The sequence below is a fragment of the Equus przewalskii genome, chromosome 10, assembly GCF_037783145.1.
Source record: "Equus przewalskii isolate Varuska chromosome 10, EquPr2, whole genome shotgun sequence".
NCBI classification, from domain to species: domain Eukaryota; kingdom Metazoa; phylum Chordata; class Mammalia; order Perissodactyla; family Equidae; genus Equus; species Equus przewalskii.
Window position 1 is genome coordinate 8,107,801 of NC_091840.1, and position 20,844 is coordinate 8,128,644.

Sequence of the window (20,844 nt, forward strand, 5' to 3'; positions counted from 1 at the left end):
CCCGAGATCCTAGCCAACCTCCCCAGGACCCTCCAAGCGGGGCGCATGGCTCCCCAGGGTCCCCCATCAATGTGCTGGAGGTTTGGATCCTGAAGTTGTGTCTTTGCACGGCGAGTCAGTCACTGCTGTGCTGACATCTCCGGAACCCTCTGTGTTCCGACAAGGAGAGAGTGAACCCCACAGCCCCGCGCCATTCCATTCGAGCAGCCCGTGCTCTGGTTAGTAAATATCCTTCTGACTCCTGTCTGTAACTCATTCTCATGATTTGGGGTAGTGGTCCTGGTGGAGGACACTTGGACTCGAAGGCGTCGGCAGTTTGCTCAAGGCAGGATTCAAACCGGCTCTGTGTGCGTCCGGAACCCGTGCGCTGGTCTCCATGTTACACTGCCTCTCCGGGTGGGGCCAAGGCAAGATTCCGGGTGCAGACCGCCTCCCCTGCACAACAACCTGGAGGAGCCCAAGCCTCCGTGATGACCAAACGAGAGGAGAGGCTCGGGAAGGGGCCACAGGGAGTGGTGGTACCCACCTTCAGGAGGTCAGGCCCGCCACTCAAAGGCTTGAGTTGTCATCCCCGCTCTCCTGTCCTAGCTTGGCAAGGTCTTTGTGGCAACATTGCCCTGGGCACAGACACTTAGGGGCCCTTGTCCCCGCTAGGACAGGAGGGTGTAGACAGAGAGAGGGAGGGGCTGACCCTTCCTGCCCACCTGGGCACGGAGTCTGCCCACCTGGCCTCGGGGAGGCCCTTCTTGAGCCGGGAAGCAGCCGCATGGAAGCGTAGTTTGTTGTAGAGAAAGGGGAAGGAGGGGAGGGCAGGGGAGGCACGGGGGGTGCTGGCTCATGGCAGGGACCCACCCCCCACACCGTCTTCCATTCTTGCTCAGGGCTTGGCGCTCTCACCTGCATGTCTGTCCCAATCACATCTCCGTCTGCCATGTCAGCAGAAAGTTCCCCATCTCAAGAGCCCACAAAGAATTGTAATACCCGTTGTAATGTAATATAGCTTATCTTGTATTGTATTGTGTTATATTACTGCTAGACTAGTTTATCCTATATTCTGTTTATTGACTCCTTGCTCCATGCCAGACACCATGCCAGCCATTTGACATACATTATCCCATTTAGTCCTCAGAGCCACTCTATTTTATATGTGTCACTATCATCTCTACATTCCCAGTGAGAAAATCCAAGGCTCAGAGAGGTTAAGTAATTTTCCCAGAGTCACACAGTCAGTGTGTGAGCTCTGGTGGCGTGCTGTCTTCTTGTTGGGGTCCCTCTGCCCCGTTTGGCCTTGGCCACCTCTTCTAGCCTCTGCCCCTCGGCTACACCTCCGACGTCACTCCAGTGGCTCAGATGCTCACAGACTAAACAACCCACCATGCCCCTCCAGTCCCCACAGGCCCGGGACGGATGCTTTGGGGGCCTGGCCCCAGTGCAGGCAGAGCGTCCCGCTGGGCAAGAATGAAAGCAGCTTGGTTGTCTCTTTCTCCTGCAGGGAGGGCAGGAGAAGCCTCTCACTTTCCTTCTCACATGTGTTTTCTTATCTCACGTTGTTTCCTGGCTGACTTTTCATCCTTTGAAATGAGACCCCATCCTGGGAGCCAGGCCACAGGCTGGAAGAGGCAGGAAGTGGTCAGGCCTGGGGCCGCCATCCGGGGAATTCCTCTCATCTCCTGGGGCTGGCGACCCACGACTCCAGGAGTCAAGAGTCAGGAACCCCTCTCTGGGGTGAGGGTCAAGACCCCCACGGGCCGCCTTCCCTCAGGGGTCTTGCTGTAAATGACACAGCCGTCAGCACCAGGCCACCCAGCTCCTGTTAGCTTGGCCACTGGTCCAGCATGTGGCCATGGGAGAGGCACTTCACCACTTCCAGCCTTGGTCTCTTCCTCTGTCTCACGGGCTAGCACTGCCCAAGCTGTGGACGTCACAGGCTGGGCCATAAGAGGAGTTGCAGTCGATGTAAAGGCCTTGGATGTTTTAAAGTACCGTGGAACTTTTAGAAATGCACTTGGTTATTGTTCTCTTCTTTCCTTCCTCTTCCTTCCAACTGGAGTTAGTTTCAGAATACAGCGTCCAAGTCCTTTTCCGTCTCTGCCTGGGCAGGTCATTGTCATTAATGGAGAAATTCTGGAAGGTTCCAGAGGAAATCTGGCAGGACCTTGTGCACGAACCTCCTCAAAAGAGAGAACCAGGCTTGATTTTCCTGGGAGCCCTGGAGATGAGGGGGTGAGAGGGGATGGGGAAGCTGGGTCAATGCCAGCTGCCGTTTCTACTGCCGGGTCCCCAAGTTGCCCATTGTATCACCATATGTAGAGGCTGCAGGCAGATGCTAGTGAGGGCAGGACGTTTGGACTCACAGAATTCAAGGAAATGCTTCCAAATGGGAAAAAAATGAGAGTGGGAGGGCTTCGAAGCTTTGGGCTGCCAAGAACCCAGGCAGTCTCCATGCTCTGTTGAAAGAAGAGCTCCTAATCAAAAAAAGGAGGAGGCGGGAAGGAAGGAAGAATGAAAGGGATAGAACATTCTTTTTCAGTCCAGCAGCTCCCGCAAGGCCTTTGGTCTAAGGCTGGGCACGCTCGGGCCTCAGTGTTGTGTGGTTCCACGAGCTCCAGCCACTCCAGACTCTTAGGAGCCACGTGGGACCATTGTACCCATGTTACAGATACGGAAGGTGAGGCTCAGAGAAGTTAAGTGACTTGCTCGATTTCACCCAGCTAGAATATTCTAGAGAATTCAAGCACACTCTAGTGTCTGCCCTTTCTAGCTGCTTCATGGCCTTTCCTAGCTTATTAGAAGGACATTTATTGAGGTTTGGTTCCCATCTCGATAACAGCCTTTATCGAGCTCCCACTGAGTCCTGTGCGAACCTCCTTGCATATTTTAACTTGTGATCTTCACCAAGGCCCTATGAGGGGGTTTCCATTACAATCCTGACCCCCACTTTACAGATGAGGAAACTGAGGCTCAAAAAATCCCCCAAAGTCTCAAACGCAGCAGACGGCAGAGCTGAGATTTGAAGAGGGGCAGTCTGGCTCCAGAATGGGTCCCAACAGCTTCCGTGCTCTACGTCTAGCCAGGCAAGCTGGGTTACTGCCTCCTCCTGAATCCCCTTAACATCGGGAACAGGTTTCCAAAGCGGACAAAAATGGAACAACCACACAAGAACAGCAACAACCGCACAAGAATTCAGCAAATATTTTTCACAAAACGTGCACTTCCAAGAAAAGTCCCGTGTCGGTCAAAGGTGAATGCCTCTCCCCAAAATGACTCAAGCGTGTCCGCAGCCGGCCCCTACGCCTCTCATCTACCCGGCACCCCAGGAGGATGTCGCCTGTTACGGCTGCGCCTTCACAGGAGGCCAAGGGAGGGGGAGTTCTTCTGCTCCTTCCCTGTGTGGGTAGGGCGAGCTCTGTCTAACCCAAGAAAGTCATCTTCCTTTATTTATATTTTTTTAAAAACGCATAAGGTCAAAGCTCACCGGCCTCTTAGAATGATTCGTGTTTAACTAAAGCTGTTTGCTGCTCTGCCCTGTTGATGTGTCTTTTTGGAAAAGAACCCGCTGCTTCCCCTCTTGATGACTCGCCTCAGTGGCTGTGCCTCCATCCCCAGTGTCATTAAGAGGGACAGGAATGGTCCCTGTGTGTGATTTCCTGGCAGTGACTTCCCTGAGTGACAGGCTTTGCTAACTGTCTACCCCAGGCCCTCATGTCTCCCGACATCCTGGGCATTTCCCTGGAGCCTCTGAAACTCAAGGCCCTCTGCACCCACCGACCCCCTCCCCGCGGGGACTGTCCATGGCTTCCTCAGGCCCTCTCGTCCCTTTGTCTCCTTCCCGGGACCCCCTTCCCAAGGTGTGGGGCTTCAAGACGCCAGCCCTCCCCAGGTGTTTGGAGTCTACAGCATTTCAATTCCGTGTTTGCTTTTTATGAAAGGGAAGCGATCCTGCCTGCAGAATATTAAGTGGCTGGGGCGGCTTTGGGAAGCAGAGCTGCTAATCCGCCGACATCTGCTGCTTATGCCATCCTGGCGCCTGGCAGCCCCCGCTCCCCAACCTGGGCCCTTCCTCACCACCATCCACCCCCCAGTTGAGCTCCAGGGCTTGGAGGCAGATGATGCGAGGTTCGGACTAGCCCAGCCACACTTCCCTGATGGCAGGGGCTGGAATAGTGACCTCCACGTCCCCTCTCAGGCCCAGGGCAGTGGCCTGGAGAAGACAAGTGACCTTGGATGCGCCCCTTCCTCTCATGGGCTTCTGCACCCTGAGTAGACAGAGGGGATGAGCTGCCTGGAGTCCGAGATCTAACGTGCACCTCTCCTGACGTGCACCTCCCCCAGGCCAGCCGGCCAGGCTCCATTCCCAGGCCACACCTTTGCACGAGCTGTTCTCCCGACCTGGGATGTCCTCCCTCCTGCCCCCCAGGTCCAGACTCGTGTCCTCCATGAGGCCCTCCCTGGCTCATCTAGATGGACTGTGTCCTCCTCCTGCTCTCTCTGGTCCCCACGACCTCACCTCCTGGATGGGAATCTTCTTGGGGACATGTGCCTGCAGCCCAGAGCTCAGGGCTGGGCCCACAGCTAGACGATAAACGCTCTTCGATTAAGTAGGGGTGAGGGTGGGGATTGTTGCTGTCAGAAGGATAAACCAGAGAAAAGCTCCCTATCCCTCCTCCCTCCCAGCCTAACTTCCCAGGCAGTCTGGGGACCCAGTCCCTGGCTGAGTCCAGAGAACCTAGAGGAACTCCTGAATGTGGAAGAGACACAGGCCCTGGCAGTAGAAAGCTCACAGCTTCAAGCCTATGATAAAACCCACACCCGAGTGACTTAGTAACAGGCACAGAGCAACCCACTCGGAAGTGTAAATTGATACTCTACAAACAGGACACCTGAGAGCTCCACGGAGTTAAAGGAGAAAGTGTGGGTTTAATTGGAGCAGGCTTCCTGGAGAAGGTGGGCTTTGAGCCAGGACTGGATGTACAGAACTCATTTGCAGAGAAGGAGGATGAACTCCAGGGAAGGGAGAGAGATGTACGAAAGCGTGAGTATTCGTTTGCTAGAGCTGCTGTGACAAATACCACAGACCGGGGCTTAACGACAGAAATTTTCTCACCGTTCTGGAGGCTCGAAGCCCACCATCAAGGTGTCAGCAGGGTTGTTCCTTCTGAGGGCCAGGATGAAAGGCCGTAGTCTGGTGCTCTCTCCTGGGCTTGCCGATGACCCTCTTTTCCCTGTGTCTTCACACGTTATTCCCACCACCGGTGTCCATGTCCTCACCTCCTCTTCTCATGAGGACGTCAGGCATCCTGGATTAGGGGCCACATTAATGACCCCTTTAACCTTAATCACCGCTTTAAAGGCCCCATCTCCAACTACAGTCACAATCTGAGATACAGGGGGTAGGGCTTCAGCACAGGAATTTGGGGGGACCTAGTTCAGCCCATCCCAGCACGGACGTTGTCCCACTTCACTTAGGTGCTGTGCCGTATGTAGATCGATTAGCTCCTTCTATGTGCCTGGCGTAGTGCAAAGCGCTGGGCTTCCCCGGGCAAGGATGACCTGGTCCTGTCCTCAGAACCCAGGGTCATGGGGAGAGCCCCCTGGAAGGGGCAGAAAACGAGAGGGACATCGGCAGGACCAGCCTGATGAGAGTCGTAGGGAGAGGTGGCTGGCATGTGAGCGCCCAGGCATTTTTGGAGTTTCCTGACTGGAGGCCGGCTGAGGCCCCCAGAGCCAGGCGGCCTGGAGTTAGAGGCTGTCGGGAGGCGGTGGGCTGGTAGGGACGGTGGGTCTGCTCCAGGGTTGGCACAAGTGGTCCCAGCCCCACGTGGAGGACGTAAAACCTCTCCCCACGTGAGCCTTAGGGCCCAGCACTCCTCTGTGCTCCCACCCTCTCCTCCACCGAAGGAGATGCACCCCAGTGGGAAGGAGCCAGGGTTTCAAGAGGACATGTTAGGGCCACCAAAGGTGTCCCCTGAAAGAAGGCTTCTGCAGGCCAGACTTGCACCTGGCCTGGAGGAGCCACCATGCCTGCCTCCTGTGTCACCCGCCAGCACTGGGAGCTCTCAGAGGGCTTAAGGAAAGCCCCTCCACTTGCACCCCCTGCGGAAGGGGCTCACTTGTGTCCCTGGGCCAAGGGCTGTGCTGTCAGGAGGCAGAGGGCCAGGGATGCTCACCTCAGGAGGCGGCACGCAGGGGGCACAGGACCGAGGAAGGAGGCTGCAGGCGGGGTGGCCAGTGCAGTGGCTCGGGGGCCCCTCCAACTCCCTCCTGTCTGTCCTCTCCTGTCCATCCTATTTTCCCAGAGGGCAGCTCCCTGGGAGCGGGTGAGGAGGGGGACACTGCTGTATGGAGGGGTGCACCCAGCAAAGGCTTAGGGATGTCCCCCACTAAGCTGCTCACTAGCTCAGTGACCTTGGCCAAGGCTTGTTTGACCTCTTGGGGCCTCAGTTTCCTTGTCTTTACCAGGAGAATAATAATATCCACTTCCCAGGGTAGCCGTGGGGATTAAACAGGTGACGTGTTTGCATAAAGCCCTTGTCACCAAAAATGGCTCATCAATGTCAATTTCCATACCAGAGGCAGCCTCGGGTTCCCACCACTGGCCTGTCTGCCCCCTCTTGGCTCTAATGGGGTCCAGAATGAACAGACACCCCAGAAGGAGTTTCCATGCTCAGCATCACCTCCATGCCCAGAGTGGGGTACCACAGAGCTCCCTCTGGCCCTTCACTCCCAGCCCCCACACCAACCTCCATCCTGCTCTGCATCTGTGCATCCACAGGAGCAGCGTGATGCTGGGACCATCTCCCTGGCCTGGGAGCTGGGGCCATCTCCTAAGGGCTGGGATTGGGACACTCCAAGAACTCAGGACCCAAACAGACCTGAGCTCCTCCTTCAGAGCTACTCTCAAGACGGTCCTGCTATCTCTGAGAGCCAGCCAGAGGCTCAGGGTGAGGGCTCTCGAGTTGAGAGCTTGCCAGGCAGAGAGCTTAGAGTGCAGTGTAAACGAAGCCAGAGTGAGAAGTGCAAATGAGTTGATTCAAAGATGAAGTCGCTAAGGGCACGCTGAGAAGCCGCCTACCCCGAGGCCAGCCGGTAGGGTCATAGCATCCTCCGTGGGCCCTGTGGTCAGCCTGGCGGGGCTTGAATCTTGTTCCCCACATCCTACCACTGAGATCTGGAACAAGTAGCCCAATCTATGTGAGCTGCAGTCTCTCGGCCAAAGTGGGTGTAACCATAGTATCTACTCTGTCGGGTGCTGGCAAGCTCATCCAGCTGGCACTGGATGGGCTCCCGGTAAGTGTGGGTCATTGTAATTATGTGATCGGATGGTAGGAGGGCAGAGACAGAGGCCCAGGGGTCCTTCCGTGCAGGCTGCTCCCAATTCTCCAGCAACAGGCTGTCTTCTTTGCGTGCTCCTTCTGCCCACCTTTCTTCTCTCCTCCCAGTGGCCCTGGCTTTGGCCGCGTTCCAGTTCAGCAGGATGATGTTTCTGGAGGGGCTGCTGCTTCCCTCCCTCCTTACAGAAGGAGCTGCATTTCTCATCTCCCCTTCCCAGTGGCCACAGGGACCTCAGCAAAGTGTGAGTGGAGGAGCCGGGCAGGACAGGTTGCGTGAGCCTGGCGAAGTGAACTGAAGCACGCTCTGGAAGATTCTCCAGGGGTGGAGGTTGACACCCTGGCCCAGAGCTCTCTGTCCTAACCTAGGCGTGTGGGTGTCCACCTCCTCGGGTCCCCTGCCCCCTCCAATTTTCACTCATGACACAGATGTCGTGAGTCCTCTCCAGGCTGCCTCAACATGAGGGAATTCTATCTCAAATATGTTGCACAAATGAATAATAAAAACAAGCGAAAATTACCCTCTTTATTGAAACTCATTTTATGAATAAAACAATTATTCTGGTAATTGAAAAAATGTGTCGTTAAATTAAATGCAGTGGTTCCTATTAAAATTTTAGTGCGTTTCTGCTGCTGCCGGCTAGAGGCTGGTAATTATAGTCGAGAGTTTCGCTTTCTCTTTATTGTTTTTTAATCTCTCTGTGCTGCGGCTCTCCGACGATATTTTATGTCAAAGAGATTTAGAGCTGTGCTCCAGACAGGAGGGAGAAGCTGGCCGCGGGCTGGGGGCGGGGGCGGGAGCTGCTGCTTGGCATCTGTCTCTGACGCGAGGCTGGCTGTCACTCTGGCCGCCCAACAGACTTGGTTGGTCGCTTCAGCCGTCTGTCAGCCTCGTGGCAACCAATCACAGCCCTCCAAATCCAGTGCCCTCCCCACCCACCCTCCTCTCTGACCCCCTCTTTACTTGGAGGGCGTTGGGGAGAGAAGGGAAGCCTGGAGTTGGGTCTGTGGGTGCCTGGGGCTCAGCTCTTTCTTGGAAACCGTGTTTGGAAAGCAGCAGGGCAGGGTCGGGTGAGACAGACCTTCTGAAGTCCTTCCTGCCCTTGTAGGGGCAACTGAAGAAGGTTGTGGAAGCTGTTGGTGTGCAAGCACCGTGGAGGGCAGGGACCACCTCGTATTGGTCACTGTCATATCTGTGGCTCCCAGCATAAGGAGTGCATTGGAGACTTTTAATTCTTGCCAAGGAAGGGCAGAAGGAGAAGGAAACGGTTGTAATAGGGGCTGCTTGGTCCCGGATGGGTTAGATAGGGACAAGACAAGAGAACAGAATGGCCCGGAAAAGCTCTGGGTTTCCTTTCTAGTGCCCCTCCCCCCTACACCAAAGATGGTAGGAGAGGAGAAAACCAAAGATGTTGTGGGTCCCTCTCCGTTCCTGGCAGGAGCTGCGAGGCTCCTGGGCCGCTCAGACAGTCGGTAACTGCCCTCGATGTGTTATATGTCTCCCTGGCACGGGCTGCGTTTCTGCTCTTTGTCTGGGAGATTAAGCTCCTGGTGGGCAAGGTCTCTGGCCGTGCAACCTGCCACTGGGAGCTTGATGAATCGGGCTGGGGGTGGGAGCTTCTGGGCATTTATCACTAAGGCACCAGAAGCTGGGTAGGATCCAGATGCCGTTGTCCAGCATTGAAGGATGAGCCCTCGGCCCTGGGCAGGAAGGAAAGCACGGTGAGCGTCTCGGAGGCCCAGGCTTGCAGGCTTCAAGGCTGAAGGCTACCTTCCTGGGCTGTTACAGCTCACATCCTTTCCTTGTCCTTCATCTGCTCTGTCCTGTAATGTGGGCAGCTGTCTTCCCGGTCTCCCAGGCTCCCGGCACAGCTGGCTGCAGGCTGAGTTTGGCCAGTGGGAGGCACTGGTAGAAGATAGAAGGTGGGAGGAACAGAGAGGCTAGGTGTCGTGTCCCCCCACCCTCCACCCTGGACCCCCTGTGCCTTCCCTGGTATTCCAAGAAGCGGCCGTGTCTGTTCATGACTCCAGCTCCTGGTGGACAGATGCCGTGTTCTATCCCAGGGACCCGCCTTGGGCTCCAGTAACTCCACTTCCTCCAGATCCCTCCGGCCTGGGTGGTAGAACTTTCCAGGTTGCTCATATCTGGGTTGCTCACTGCTCCATTTGCCTTCTCAGATCTCCATCCCCTGTAGCCAGCACCCCTGCAGCAAATCCCTTCTGTGTTAATCCACCAAGTCGTTTCTGTTGTCTTGGTTGGACTCTGGCTATACACCTGCGCTGTGAACATCCCAGGGAGGGAGATGGGTGACAGAGGGGCTGCCGTGGCAGAGGTGGATGTGAGAGAGGCTCCCTTTAGCCCCTCCCTGGCTCTCCCCCTGCCTTGTGGGGGGGGGCGGTGGGGGGCTGTCCAGGCAGTCTCTGCACTGTGCCTTTCTCTACCTCCCCCAAAAAGTGGCCACTCACGGCCAGCCCACTCTACTGATCATTTTATGCTGATCCATCCACACGGATAGCACCTCATTGTGCAGTAATTGAGCTATTTTCCCAGCTGAGCAAAGGGTTAGCAGGCTAGGGCCCTTTCCCGGGGATGTAGCACCCAGCAGAATAAATTACAGAGCCAAAGCCTAGAGCAGAGCGGCTGGGAGGCCAGCGGAGTCATGATCCCCTGCCTCTTCGGCCTGCCACCTTCCTTTCTCCTGCCCCTTACTGCATCAGACTCAGCTTGAGTCCTCTTAGCCAGGACTCCACCAGGCATCTTTCTAAGCCAGGCCAGCTCACCTTGATCTAGAAATAAGCAGGGCACTGGACCAGACAAGAGGGCAGGGCTGGTCGTGGAGGAAGGGAGCAGGTAGGAGAGGGGCTGGCTGGTGCAGCTGGATGCCGGCTGCCCTGGGAGCCGGGAAACACAGGGCTTGGTCCCACAGTGATACAGCACAGAGGAGGAGGGTGAGCGTTAGTTGAGCACCTACTCTGTGCTAGATACTTTCTCCTTTATTATCTTATTTAATTCTCACTACATCCTGTGGGTAGAATCATTATCCTCATTTTATAGACTGAAGAAACTGAGGCTCCAAGATATTCAGTAGCTTGCCCAAAGTCACACAGCCAGGGCCACTTACTGCAGCCCCTTGCCCTGCCTCTTCACTAATGCTCCTCCTTATCGCCTCCTCCAAGACTTATGAAGTAGCCTGTGCTGGATCCTCGCTTCTGTCAAGTCCTAGGATTCTTGGAGCGTGTAGTCTGAAACAACAGCCGACCCATTTGGGGCACAGGTGCATTATGCATATGTCATTCATTTATTCATTCATTCGTCTGTTCCATATTCACTGCGTAGCTACCGTTTGCCCAGCGCTGTCAGGGCACTGGGACTAGAGCTGTGAATTAGTCAGAGTTTTGTTTTCATCCTCAGAGAGCTTGCAGTGGAGCAAGGAAGACTCACTTTAGGAAGACACATGTCTGATAAGTAATGATGATAAAGCGTGATGAGGGTTACAAGGAATGAGGCTTAAAGCGAACCATTTCCACCAGCCTGCTGGTGGCCCCTCTGGAAGGTTGGGATCCTTTAGGCCTCAACCCTCAGACTCTCCTCTCCCTTTCTCCTCACCCCCTCGCTGGGTGGCTCATCACTTGCCATCGCTATACCCAGGGCCAGCCTGATTGCTCTCATGAGGACAGAGCCAGCTTCTAACTTCCAGCTGCCGTCCTCCGCTTGGACGTACTGAGAGTGGAGGGGAACGGGACAGGGTGCTGGTGGGTGTCTAACAGCCGGCTCTGGGCTCCTTGTAGCATCTGCCGGTTTCTGTGGTGTAAATACTGCCACCGTGGCTGATTTCAGGCCACCAACCTGACATTACTGAACACTGAGTTGGGAAGAGATATGCATCATGAGTTTTCTTTCACAAGCTGCTAGAAGCTGCCTCCCGCACACACCCACCAAGACCACGTGAACTTCCATCTCCCTCCTCAAGCTGGCATCTTTTCCAGGGCTGCCGCTCTTGGTCAGTGGCATCAACAGCCTCTTGTCCAAGCTAGAAACCCAAGAGGCATCCTCCGCGCCTCCTCCTCCAGCCACTTCCAACCCGTCACTAGTGCAGTCAGTTCTGCCCTCTCTACCTTCCAGACATCTTGAACTCACCTGCCTCTCTGTGCCCCCCTGGCCCTCGCCACCCCCTCTCTCCCTGATTGTGCGTGGCCCGCCTCCCACCTGGCCTCTCCATCGCGTCTGCACATTGCAGACCGAGGGATCTTTCTGATACAGAGACCTGGTCTGTTACCTGCTAAAGCCCTTTGTTGCCTCCTTCTCACCTTGCTTACCTCCTGGGCCTCCCCTCTCACCACTCTTCCCAGATCCCTGCCCTCCATGCTCCCCTAACACATCCTGGTCAATGAGACCTGCCATAGTCTCTTGGGCCTCTGGGTCTTTGCACCTGTGTCCTCTCTCCCTAGAGCCATCACTGCTTGGCTCACCTCCGTCTGTCCTTCAGGGCTTGACTTAAACATGCTCTCCTCCAGGAAGCCTTCCCCCTCCAGGATGCCTCCAGGCTGGATTAGCTCCCATCCCCCCCCCTTAGCACTTCACAGTGCCTTGTCCGAGCCTGTTTCTGTTCATCCTCTTCCCCTGGTCTGTGAGCAACTCGAGGGCCGGACCAAGCCTTTATTCACAGTGCTCCACGTATACCCAGTTCTCAGGGAATGGCTTTTGGGTGAATGAATGAGGGATCAAATTACTTAACTAAAAATTAATCAATCGAGTACAAGCTAAAGGTCAAAAAGCACCTCCTGAGCCCTGAGTGATGAAGTTGTGGGATGCTTCCTTCAACAGTGAGCAGCCCCAGGTGGCTGGCCATCTGCCCCAAAGCAATCAAGGAAGGCTGCCTGGAGGAGGGAGCCACCTCCTCTTCCCACTCCTTTCTCCTTCGCCTCCTCTCTAGTCCCCACTCCCCACTCTGACTTCTGTCAGCCTAAGAGCTTCCTCAGGAATGGAGGCTGCTGCTTGCTGGGTTTTTCCTTTGGCAGGGAAATCATTCCTTTATCAGCCAGCAACAGGGCCAGGGCAGGGGCTGCTGGCACCCAGTGTCTGAGCGAACAATGAAAAGGCCGATGGCGTCATGGTGACAGGAGTCCTTGATGTGTCTCAATAGGAGGCAACGGGGTCGTCATTGAAACTCAGAGTGCTGAGAAGGAGAAAGCTGACAGCAGCAGCTGCTGGTGCAGATGACACATCTTGGGGTGTCTGAGCCTGTGACTGGGGCCAAGAGGAGGATGGGCTGGGCTCTGGGGAAGCCACCTTCCAGGTGCCCATCCCCTCCCCAAGGAAGGGCACAGACCTTCGTGCACAGGTCAAGGGCTTGAGGCACGCGGAGGCTAGACCTGTGGTTAGTGAGCAGAGGCCTGATTCCTTCCCCTCTGGTTCCCGCACAGGCCCAGGCACTGGACAGCGTCCACAGCCGTGTCCTCCCCAGGGAGAAGACAGGCTATCCGGGGCCTCCCCAGGAGCAGGTTATAGGACTAGCCATGGGGAACCCCAGCAAGCGTGGGCTGTGGGGCTGATGGGAGGCCGGTCGACAGAGAGAGCCCGGCTTCTGTGCCAGCTGGACCTTGGGCATCATTTCAATGTCCCTTAAATAGGCTGGGGATTATTTGCCTGCCCACCCCAGGAGGAGGCGTCGCCCTGGGCCAGGAAGCGGCAGGGTGGGTGTGGGGAGGAGCCAGGAAGCGGGCTGGGTGCTGTTCTGGCAGAGGTTCCACTCAGGGGTGGGGACGGGGAGCAGGGTTTCTGGAGGCACAGGGCACACCGAGACGGGGCTGAGTGTCAGAGCCCCCTCCTTCCTGGCAGGAGCATCACTGGAATCCTCCAAACTTTGGGGTAAGAAAGGACAGAAAGGGCACAGGCCCCGGGCTTGGATGCCACCACTGCCACTTCCTGGCTCTGAGGCATTGGGCACAGGACTTCTCCACTCTCAGCCTCAGTTTCCTCAATTTGTGAAACGGGCCAATAACACTTCAGCTGACTGACTGGATCAGAAATGGAAACAGCAGACAGCACAGTCCCTGGCATGTGGAAATGCTCGAAACACATCTGTCCTTTCCTGTCCCTCCCTTCTGACCAAGAGCCTGAAGGAGACAGCGAGAGCCTTCAGGGATGTCCTCCTGGCATCTGCCCTCCCAGGGGGTACAGCCAGGTGCTGTCTGGAGGAGAATGGGATGTCAGGACTAGCTGGACTCCCGCTGCCTCCATCCCTCTATCTGCGCCCTTTGGGGGCTCTCCTCGATGCTGTCCTGCCCTTTCTGAGCCAGTGTCACAGAAGCAGCACAGACGAGCTCTTCCTATCTCCGGGTATAATGGTCGGTGTAGCCTCAGAGCTGTTTACCCAACCGAGCCCGCAGTCTACAACCTATCCCGGCCCTGAGGGAGCGGACGCCGTGTGAGGGGCTGACTGCGTCACTCAGCAGCTGTGTCCAAAAGGGGAGACTTGGCAAAGCCTGGCCAGGTCCCCTAAGGGGGGCAGTGGGACCAGCACAGCATCCTGACTGTCAGAGAAATGCATGCAGGGGGTGGGGGGTGCGCACAGGAGCCTGGGCCCGGCTTCCCCACCTTCCTGGGGAGGCAGCACAGGGAAGTGGCTAAGAGTGCAGGCCGTGCGACCCAGGGAACCTGAGTTTGCCACCACTCTACCACCAACAAACTTCGTGATCAGGGAGATGCCTGCCCTCTCTGAGCAGTCTCGTTCACCTGTCATGACGCCTCGAGTGGTTGGGCGTTTGAAAACAATCCACAAATTCTGAAATGTGGCTTTCCCTCCAGATTACAGAATGTCCTAGAATGTCAGAACCGAAAGGGACTAATGGGGCACCCAGCCTGGCCCCTTCATGGCGGACCCACAGGGCCCAAAGCCCAGAGACTGGCTGTCTCCCTGCCAGCACTGGCCTGCGCCCCTCTGGCCACCCAGGGATGGATGGAGACGATGGGGCCTGAGGAGTGATGGGAAGAGGGCCACCCCTTCCCGGACCGAGGACATTCTCTGGGCTTCCCTTCCCACTCTGCCTCGGGGCACCAGCCCCGCATTGGCTCCCTACATCTTTGAGCACGTCTCTTCCGTGGCGGAGCAGCTGGCCCAGGTGTCATTTCAAAGCAAAGTGCCCATTAAACCACCATTGGCTGCCAGGCCCGTCGAGTCTCGGGAGAGATGTTCACAGACCTGTCAGCCTAATGGATTAATTGAGTCTTCCCTCCCCTGCCTGCCGTGAAGGGGGCAGGGCTGGACTCGGAACCTCAGCCTGCCCTGCCTGAGTGCCGGGAGGGGAGGGGGCCGAGGGAGCCTCTGGGGCCCATCTGGACTCTCCCCCACCCTTGCCTGAAACATCCTTCTGGCTGCTTTTCCCCAACGTCCCTCCAATGGGCATCGTTTTTTTATTAAGACTTTATTTTTTTTAGAGCAGTTTTAGGTTCACGTCAAAATTGAGCAAAAAATGCAGAGGTTTCCCACATCCCCCCAGCCTTCCCCGTGTGCAGCCTCCCCCACTATGGACACGGTGCAGCAGAGCATACGTTTGTTACAGTTGATGAAGCTACATGGACACGTCATAATCACTCCAGGTCCATCACTCACATTAGGGTTCGCTCTAGGTGTTGTACATTCTGTGGGTTTGGGCAAGTGTATAATGACATGTGTCCATCATTACCGTATCTTACAGCAGAGTTTCACTGCCCTGAGACTCCTCTGTGCTCCACTGTGCATCCCCGCCTCCCCCAGTCCCCGGCAGCCTCCGATCTCCTTACTGTCCCCAAAGTGTTGCTGTTTTCCAGAATGTCATATTATTGGCATCATACACTATGTAACCTTTTCAGATCGGCTTCTTCCACTTAGTGATATGCATTTAAGGTTACTCCGTGTCTTTTCTTGGCTTGATAGCTCATTTCTTTTTAGTGCTGAAAAATATTCCGTCGTCTGGATGGGCCACGGTTTATTTATCCATTCACCTGCTGAAGAGCATCTTGGCTGCTTCCAAGTTTGAGCAATTATGAATAAAGCTGCTATAAACATCGTATGCAGGTTTTGTGTGGACATAAGTTTTCAACTCCTTTGGGTAAATATACAAAGGAGTGTGATTGCTGGATCGTATGGTAAGAGTATGTTTAGCTTTGTAAGAAACCACCAAACTGTCTTTTAAAGTGGCTGCACCATTTTGCATTCTCACCAGCAGTGACTGAGAGTTCCTGTTGCTCCATATCCTTGTCAGCATTTGGTGTTGTCAGTGTTTGAATTTTGGCCATTCTAAGAGATGTGTAGTGGTATCTCATTGTTGTTTTAATTGGCGTTTCCCTGATGGCATGTGATGTAGACCATCTTTTTATAGGGTTATTTGCTATCTGTAGGTCTTCTTTGGGGAGGTGTCTGTCAAGGTCTTTGGTCCATTTTTTAATTGGATTGTTTGTTTTCTTACTGTTGAAGTTTTTTGTTTTTTGTGTTTTTTTTTGGTGAGGAAGATTTGCCCTGAGCTAACATCTGTTGCCACTCTTCCTCTTTTTTTTGCTTGAGGAAGATTCGCCCTGAGTTAACATCTGTGCCCATCTTCCTCCACTTTGTATGGGGGATGCCACCACAGCATGGCTGATGAGTGGAGTAGGTTCATGCCTGGGATCCAAACCCACAAACCCGAGCTGCTGAAGCAGAGTAGGCGAAACTTTAACCACTCAGCCATGGGGCCAGCCCTTCTGATTGTTGAGTTTTAAGAGTTGTTTGTATAATAATTTGCATAACAGTCCTTTATCAGATTTGTCTTTTGCAAAAACTTTCTCCCAGTCTGTGGCTTGTCTATACATCCTCATGGCAATCGGCGTCTTTCAAGGCAGGGTTGAAGTCTCTGGTAAGGGGTCAGCCTCATCCTTAGTCCTGGGTTACTCAAGCCCCCACACACTGCCTGTTACCTCTTCCAGAGAAGCTGTCTTCTCCCAGCTTGTCTGACCCAGCCCAGTCCTGGGAGGCAGAGGAGTGTGACCCTCAGCCCCCTTCCAAGACCCGCTCCCAGCCCCAAGGGGATTTCCTCAGCCTCTCCTCTTCACCAGATGGGCATCCCATCCTGGCTATGGCTGTGGGGGCCCAGAAGAACAGCCCCTCCAGAAGGAGGAAGGTCTTGCCCCAGGGCATGCAGTGAACTCCTGGAAGAAGGAGGGCAGCAGCAGCCCAGACAGCCAGGCTGGATGTCCCTGGGGCGGCCTTGTGTAACGAGGGACACCACCTGGGAGCAGCTGGTGGTTGCACCATCCCACCCTTGGGGCCTTCCATTAATTGGCATTAGTCGGGCTGGGGGAACAGCTGCAAGTGGCAGTGCTGTCCCCTAACCACCTCCCAGTGTGACATTCATAACCAGCCTGCTGGGGCCTGAGACAGACAGGGGTAGGGGGTGTGGTCGGGGGGTGGTTTCTCCTGATTCAGGTCCTCTTGCCTGCTCGAATGTCCTAGAGCCTTCCTTTCCTCCCTCCCTGGTGGTTATTCTGCCTCCTCCTCTCCCCTTTTCCCCAACCAAATGCCGCCCCCACTTTGTCTCTCAAGTAGCTCTCATGCGCATACATTAGTTAATTAAGGAGCCTGTCCTACTGAGAGGATGACACAGTTGGCTTTCCACAATCAGCAAGGCCCCCTCCTGTGGCTGGGACGACCTTCACTGGTGGCAGCTGGGGAGGAAAGGGCAGAAGGTCTGTGTGAGTCTGGTAGGCATGAGTGCCTTGCGTCTTACTCCCCAGGGGCAAGGGTATCTTTGGCAGGGGAACTCCGGCAAGACAGAGAGGGCATGACATCCAGCCTTGAGAAGAGGGTGTGGGCCCCAGAGACCTTTCTTTGCAGGGGACAGGCAGGGAGAATGGGTGACATCTCTGGAGATTGTGATCTGTGATTCACTCTTGCCCACTAAGACCTGCTGTTCCAGGGTCCTGGTTAGTGGATCGGCCCTACAATGAGGGCCAGAGACCTGGGCTCCAACTCTGGCTGTTCCCCTGCTCTCCTCAAATGTCTCCTGTTAGCCATTTCTCCTCCATGAGTCTCTGTTTTCTTCTGTACAATGAAGGGATTGGATTAGATGATCTCTCAGGTGATTCCTGGCACAATATGACCTGATTCTAGGATTGCTACGTATCTCAACCATCCATCCATCCATGCGTTCTTCCATCTGTCCATTTGTCCATCCATCCATCCATTTATCCGTTCATCTGTCCGCATATACATAGATATATCTGCCCATCTGTCCATTCACCTGTTCATCTGTCGGTCCATCCATCAAATCCATCTATCTACCCCCACATCCATCTATCCATCTGTCCATCCGTCCATCCACCCATCCATCCATCCCTCCATCCATCCATCCATCCATCCATCCAGTAGACGAAACACCTGCTACAAGCCAGATCCTGTTGCAGACTCTGGATCTGTGTCACTGCAATGACACAGTGATTTGTGAAGAGGGGGAGCTATGAGAACACACAGGACAGGCCCTGACCCATCCACTAGGGAGTATCAAGGAAGGCTTCCTGAAGGAACTCCCAAAGCTACAACCTGAGGGTGCCGGGCAAGCTTCTAGGTTTGTTGTGAGAACTGAAATGAGTTCATCGCAGGCAAAGGAGGTGAAAGCCTCTCATCAATGCAGGGGACCATCATGAAGGGACAGACCTTTGACATCTCCCCATCTCCAGGTACCCTGACCTCCATTCACACCAGACTACCTCCTGTTCCTCAAACACACTCATTTCTCTCCTTTGCTCACCTTTCTACTCTTCTCTAGACTGTGCTGACGTGTGCTTCCTCCATGGGCTTGCCTTGTGTCCCCCAGGCAGCTCCCTCTGCCTGCAGTTTCAGAGTTTCAGTGCATGACTGAGCGCCTGCCTCCCCACCACGGCGAGTGGGCGTCGGTCACATGGGTCACATGGGTGGCCTTGCCCAGGAGGCGCCCAGTCCGTGTTTGCTGAAGGCCAGCACCCAGGGCACACAGACTGCCTCGCCCTCCCCCCGGATCTCCTGGGGGACCGGCCTGGCCCTTGTGTTCACCCTGGCTGTCAGGCTGGTAGGGCTGGTCTCTAGAAGAGGTGGGAGGCAGCTGCCTCCGCCCTCAGCCTCTGCGCTGTGCAGAGGGCAGGGAGCAGAGCGAGCGCAGCCCTGCACACTGACCTGGCCCAATGGCCCTTTCTGCGGTCAGATACGCAGCCACCTCTGTGTCTAGACGTACTTCCCCAGCCCACGTCGTCTTCTGTAATAGTAGCTCCAGCATCGATGGCGGGAAAGGCTTGGGGAACCTGATGTCTACCTCTGAAGAGTGACTCTGTGCCTCGGGAGAAGGGAGGGCTGATCTGGCTGGTTCTGCTTGAATAGACTCTGGTTCTATCTGATCAAGGATGGGGCGTGGGCAGGGTGTGGGTTGGCGAGGGATCTGTCCTCACAGTGTGAATCCTTTCCCAGGTGAGGTGGGTGTCTGCTGACCCCACCCTGGCATCCTCCTTCGGGGACATAAGAAGGACACCCCACACAAGGCACCTGACAGAGAAGGTGAGAGTTGGCTCACGCCAGGCTCCGTCACTGCCCTTGACCCTGAGGGTGCTTCCTGCTCCATCTCCTCCGTCTCCTCCCTGCTCAGCCCTTCTGGAGTCCCGGAGTCCTGGACAGGAGGGCGGGAAAAGCAGGGGCTTCCCCTCCCTGGGAGACCTCAGTAAGCCGAAGGCTGCGGGTCTCTTATCCCCGTTCATAAAGTCGCTGGACACAGAGCTCAGAAGGACCTCCAGCCTCATTCTCCCCTCCCCTTGTTTGCAGGTGAGGAAGCTGAGCCCCAGAAAGGGGACCTGCGTGCCCTGCAGAGGAGACAGGGCCCAAACCCCTGCCCGGGGTGCACAGCAGTCCTCCTGCTGCGTCTGCAGGCGGGGGACCCTGGGGCACGGAGGGAGTGTGTTTTCTGAGTGTCATGACTTCTGAGCATTTGTGGAACTGCAGGCACCTCCAGGCCCCTGCTGGGGTCAGAGGCAATTTCCCATGAAGCTAATGAAGCTTAAGCTTCAGGGCCCTTCACCTGCATGGCGAGACTTTTACATATAATTTTATGTTTGATATTTTATATCCTTAAAGAGAACCACAAATTGTGGTTCTGCAAGCTTCAGGCCTCTTGCAGGATAGTGCTGAGGGGTTGAGGCCCAGTGTCCGGAGGCTCTGGCCCAGCAGGCCAGAGACCCAGAAGCCCAAGGCCCCTCCCCTGGGGGCTCGGTCTCCCCTTGCTGTCTTATAAGTCCCCTGCCCCGAGTCCCTGGAGGGGATGGAGACCCAGCCTGCCCGCGGAGGGCCCTTCGCTGCCCGCCTGGCCCCAGCTGGCGGATTTGCCTCAAGCCTGTGGAGCTGTGCCACCAGCTCCCTGCGCCAGGGCTGTTCCAGGGAAGCACAGGCGGGAGGACCACTGCCTTGTCTTGTGGCCCACCCTGCTGTGGGACAGCCATCCACATTGGGAGCTGCCCCTGCTGCTATCGGGCAAGTCCCAACCTCAACCTTGTTCTCCCAGCCATGCCCCATACCCGGGAACCTGCTCAGAGGCCCCAGGGCTGGGCAGATTGGAGGGGGGGGCCCCACCAGACAGAGGCTTCAGGCCCTACAGAGGTCGAGGGCCAGCTCCTTCCCTCCACCATGATGGCATTGGTGGATCTCGGGCATTTCAGAGGCTCCTGGGAGCTGAGAATCCAAAAATGCACCCTTCCAGCTGTCTGGCACTGGGCAGTTCAAACAGATGCGTCACAGACACACAGTGAGAGAGGGCAGTTATCACTGTTTATCAGCAGAAGAAGCTGAGGCTCAGAGACGTTAGGGGCAGCCCTAAGGGCACAGAGTGAGGAACAGGCCAGGACTTGCATCCTGACCTCAGACTACAAGTCCTACATGGTTTCCTACAAACCATGCGCCCTGTTGACTAGGCTCTTACACTCGCATCTAGATCCATCCCGAGTTTTCTGTGGGTGGATTCCGTTAGTGACAGCCTGCTTTGAATTCAACGTCCGCTCCTCCCTGCCGTTCAGTGCGAGTCCGCCCCGTGCCCCCTTCCTCCTGCTGCTGTGCATTCTGGGCAAACTCATTTTCATATCAAACCAAACAAAAGCAGACTAAATCAGGAAGGTAAATATGCCCGGAGAAATGAAAAGCTGGCAGGCAGGCATCGGGAGGATGGGGCGAGCTCTGGCCTTGAAGTTGGCCATGGGCAGGCGACCTGGCCTCTCCGCAGGCCTCAGTCTCCTCATCTGGGAAACGGGGGTGGTGCGGTGTCACCCCACTAAGATGGAGGTGAGGATGCGGGAAAGCGGTGTGAGTGGGGCAGTCAGCGAGGTGCTGCACTTGCTAAGTCAAAGCTCTGGTCCTTCTGGCCCATCTGCAGTTTGGGGACCGTCCGTGCCTCTGCATCCGCTCGTCCAGCAGGGAACGCTAGGGCTGGGGGCGGTGCCCTCTTTCAGGAAGACACAGAGCTCTCAGCAGTCAGCCCTCCACCCACCCTGCAGCCC

General features: G+C 55.7%; 1 protein-coding gene across 2 annotated transcripts in view; it reads left to right on the top strand.

Annotated features, from left to right (window-relative positions):
* SDK2 (sidekick cell adhesion molecule 2) overlaps positions 1–20,844 on the top strand; it is a 273,541-nt gene that overhangs the window by 70,337 nt on the left and 182,360 nt on the right. The gene's annotated exons all lie outside the window — the stretch shown is intronic.